The sequence below is a fragment of the Symphodus melops genome (genome assembly GCF_947650265.1).
Source record: "Symphodus melops genome assembly, chromosome: 20".
NCBI lineage: Eukaryota > Metazoa > Chordata > Actinopteri > Labriformes > Labridae > Symphodus > Symphodus melops.
The window spans coordinates 19,805,747-19,810,670 of record NC_136710.1 but is presented as its reverse complement, the minus strand read 5'-3'; positions in this window follow the sequence as shown (position 1 = coordinate 19,810,670).

Here is a 4,924-nt window from a genome sequence, read left to right as displayed (position 1 = left end):
CTCCTTATATGCTGCACCCTTGCACCTGTTGGGTGGGGGGGTCGGGTGGGGGGGTGGGATCCAGTGACTCTATACTTCCTCTTCAAACAGCGAATCGAGGAGGAGGGGCGGAGAGGAGGAGATGATCTTTGGGGTCAGATGTAAATCCAGCTGGTTGTCCCAGACTTTCAGACTGCCTGTGATGGGGGGGCGGGGCGGGGGGCTTGTTTTATATTTAATAGTGTTGGCTGACAACGACGAGTCGCTGCTCTCTCTTTCATGTCCGTCTCAGGGATCCTGACAGGCCGATGATTTAGAGAAGTCAACACCATTAGGATTTAAGATCTTCATTAAGCTTCACACAGCGACCTGTAGGGGGCGTGCTGAGTGCGCCTGCCCCCTTGTGCGGAGACTGTAGACCTCCAAGTGGGCGCCCCAGGTTCGAATCCGACCTGTGACTCCTTTCCCCAGTGTCGTTCGCCCTCTCTCTCTCCCTCTCTCTCCAGTTAAAGCCAATAATCAGTCCAGAAACAAGCTAAGAGTTGAAGTAAAGGAGTCATGTTAGCCACGCCCCCAATTATGCAAATGACCCAACTCGGAGCATGCAGGGATTTTGCAGCCAGCCCTCTAGTGGACACTTAAGACACTGACTGTAGTCATCACTCTCTACATAGATATACATACATAAACCAATGACCTGATTTTATTCCACTTTACACACATGCTAAAATGCTAATTAACGCTAACATGATACGCCTTTCAAAGGGTGTCATTATCATTGTGGGGTTATTACTTAATGGACTTTATCACGAAGGGACGTAGCGTCACGAGTTCAAAGGTTCAGACCTCACGCACCAACATTTCTCTGCTCGTCAAGAAATCTGCTGAAGGAAGCAAAAGCAGAGAAGAAGAAGAAGGCTGTGTGGACGTCAGAGCAGAGGAAGTACAGAGTGGAAATAATTCACTTGGACATGGGTGACAAGGAGTTTCCTTTTTAACGGCTGAGGACAGAGAGGGACTGTGTCCCCCCTCCCCCCCCCCCCCTCGTGCTGGCGTCCTCTCCAGCCCCAGTTGTCCATATCATCAATCAGCCCTGCTGGAGTCTGCTCCCTGGCTGACGGCCACGCCTGAGGCCGTTGTCCCAAAGGTTACAGGAAGGCAGGCAGCTATCTGAGCAATGCAGCGCTGCATGTCTGTGCTGCGTACAGTCACACCACTGGAAGCCTCGGGGAACACACACTGACCACGACAGCTCGCCACCTGCACACGTGGACCGCACGCCTGACCAAACATAGGCATGCTGCTACACCCTGCAGGCAAAGGTGTGTCGACCGAGACAAACCAGCAGCAACTCAAGGTCACCTGTGGTAAATCAAAGGTCACACAGGGCCACTGTGCAAAGTTACTCCAGCTAAATAAAGCCAAGACTGAAACTGAGACCCTCCGAAGGCCATGTTCCAGAAAAAACAAATCCCCCAGCACGTCTTTAAAAAATGCACCTACAGCCCCAACATGAGAAAGCTTTTAAGGTGCATGTAACGACGATCTGCAGGCCAGCACTCAGGACACAAGCTGCTCTGTCTCAAATGCCTTTTCCACAAGCCACAGCTCCTGCAACCTGCTAAAAATAGAGTGTTCCCTAAAGTCGCCGGGGTCCCATGGTGCTCCGCAACATTCCTGCTGGGAACCATCTGCAGAGACGGCAGGCCATCAAAACGCTCCCATTACTGCTGGACGTGGCCGTCCACCTCCGGGAAGAAACACAAAAACATCACCCACACATGTTGATCACATGATGTGCTTTATGTGCAAAGAGAAAGTAAGTAGCAACCATATATATCCCCCCCCCCCCCCCCCGCTCAAAGGGGTCCCGACCCCCACTTTGGGAACCACTGGTCTAGAACAGCTGAAGTTAACTGATGAAAAACAGACAGTTCTGGCTACACTGGGGCGTATTATTATTATTATTACTGCTAACAGCAAACACTGTCTCTGCAGCGTTATGGATGTTTTCCTCCTTTCGTCCTCAACAGTAACAGTGAGGCCTCTGCAGAACGCCGTCCTGCAGAACGCCGTCCTGCACAACCGTGGCGTTCAGGTTCGGGCCCTTCAGATTTTCTGGGCTCCATCTCACATTCCCACTGGCTACATATTGGTGTAGCATTAAGACTACAACATGGGCAATGGACGGGTCCAAAGTGGGCCACATTCTGTCCACACAGGCTCTGTATTGGGCCCCATTATTGGCTCTTCATGAACTCATCTGGGGAAACCAATGAGGGGCCTTAATGGGAACCAAGCTCAAAATTAGCAGGGCTCCAGTTGGCCTCATCGTGGCCCCACAAGGGTGTGATGGCTGCCTGTAGATGAGGAGAGTAAGACCTTATAAGGCATTGAATGACTACAGACTTTCTCCTGTGTTTTCTTTGTTAATTAGCTCATATCCTCTCTCTTTGGGTGGTGTCCGCCATTTTCTCCAAGGCTTTGCTCAATTTATGTTTCCAAAGTTTCAAATTTATAGCGAGCACAGGAACTGCTGTAGATGCACCCCTTCTTAGACCCTGCGAACAAACGGCCCAGGGGATCATGTGCAACCTCTTAAAGAGTTTTATTGGCTGTATTCACGTCTCTTTAAGGTGTTTCAACCTGTATAATACTGTTCCCATCATGTGGAGAGTTTGTGAGCGCCTGCTCACACCTGGCTTCACCTTTGTAAAAAACCATGACTTCACTACTGAAGAGTTTCCTGTCGGCCAGTCCAGCAGAAAACTCCCTTCATTATCTCAGCGTCTCTGGGTGCCAAGAGAAAGACTGGACCAGAGCCTGCAGGCGGAGTCCACAGAATACAAGTGGTGCGTTCCACACGGGGAGAAGAGGCAGAGAACGGGCATGAAAGAGCTGGGATGGATGACCTCACTTGTCCGACCATGCACAGAATGGACACCGGGAGTTACCGGGTTTCCTGCTCTCGTCCACGTGTGCAGTCGAGCTCAAAAACTGAGCCCAGCAGCATTTAGTCTTTGACCCTGAGGTCAACGAGGACAGAACGCTGACCTATGGCTCCTCCTGAAAGGGACACCCTTGGTAGGGAAGGTCCTGAATAAGACTGTGAGGGAGAAGCACAGGTGAACTCTACCTGAAGGTAGAAAGCACAACTACAACTACAAGAACCAAATTCAACCAATGGGATCTTCAATAGTTTCAACTGGCGTGCTTCTGAGTGAAGATGGTCTTTTGTGTTGAACACATTATTCCAGCCATTCCTGAGACAGATTCCTCCCTGAATATTTCCTCCACATGGACCGCAGAGTTTCTGCAGCTGGCTCTCCTGCAGCTCTTCCAGCTGGCTGAAGTGAAAACAGTATGAGAGGCGTCATGTGATTCCCCGTTTGGTTTAAAGTAGTTAATCCATCAGATCAGCATCTACGCAATGTCAACATACCAACAGGATCCTTCCATTGAACCGAGTATGTGTGCTTACAGGTCCAGTCTTTGGTGGCATAAAGTGACATTCCAGACTTTAGAGAATTGTCTTTAAGGACAGAATATTAAATTACCCTCAAATCCCGGGCCTTAAAGATCGAGGTTTTCCAGTTTGGTGTGGAAAAACCTCACTGGTTTATGGGACTAACCAAAAGGCCGAGACGAGACCTGACCAAACCACTTTTACTCAAAGTGTATCTGATGATAGTTTTAGCACATCAGCAGGATGGCAGCGAGCTCCCAGGTAACTGTTTAAAGAATCATCTAGTAACTTTATAACCTTCATAACACGGCAACATGTTTAATCATTTCTTCTTGAGTGGGGAAGACGGTTTCATACTCTTTGAACTTTTACACAATCTTCTCCAGCAACAACTTGACAGGATACGAGAAGAAGATTTTGGCTTGATAAAACACCAATATTTGGAATCAATAATACATGTTTTGGGGTCGTTGGCGTCCTCGTACCCACGCCTCATGTATGGAGGCTTTAGTCCTCCAAGCAGGGGGGTGGACTCGAACCCTGCAGGCCAATCTCCACTTTCCTTCTCCCTGACTTCTGAGTGTGTCTCCACAATAAAGGCAGAAACCAGCAGAAAAAAATAAAGAATTTCTTCTTTTGTAGTTCAGATGTTTTTATACTGACAGGATGAAATCACTAATTGACCTTTAGCATAATTTACTCAAGGTGGAAATGTTGGTGCATTCATTGGGCCGTGCAACCTCCATGTCATGGTACCAACCCAGAAAGCAAAGTGGTTAGATCTGCCAACGTATACAGCACATACAAATGTCCATCGGAACAACGAGGTCCAGGTATTCCTCATGAAGAAGAGATCAGCTTAGCTTAGCTCGACGTCTGGCAAGCTGGATCAGCAATGTACCAGCGACCTTTAGTCAAACACAAAAGGCATCCAGGTTTCATATCAGGACGTCTGTGGGGTCATCAGAGAGCAGGAAGGAGGAAAACATGCAAAGAATAAACTGGGGTCAGAAGTCCTTTCTTCGAGGATGAAGACAAAGAGACCGAAACAAAAAGAGAAAGTTGCACTCAGAAAGTGCTGTGTCATGGTGAAGTCAGACACGGTGATGCTGCAGAAAACCAGCAAACAGCTGAGTGTGTGTGTGTGTGTGTCTGCACATGTTAAGAAGCTGATTTAATAACTCTGCAGATCGGGAGGGAATAAAAGAGTGGTAGCAGAACAGAGAGGGAGAGAGACCCGGAGCTGCAAACCCAGAGAGAAGCAGCATGACTCATGAACAGAGCACAAAACACACAGTCAGCTGTTTGAGCTGGTGCACAAACAGGGCCGTCACCGAGAGGAGAGAGGCCACTAAAACAGCAACACACCGGCCTTTTCTAACCATCCACAGGACCTGAGTCCACCCTGAAGTGCACAAAGACTCATCATAGAGCCGCTGAGCCAGGACACAGTGACCCCAGTTACTCCGAGTGCTGGAC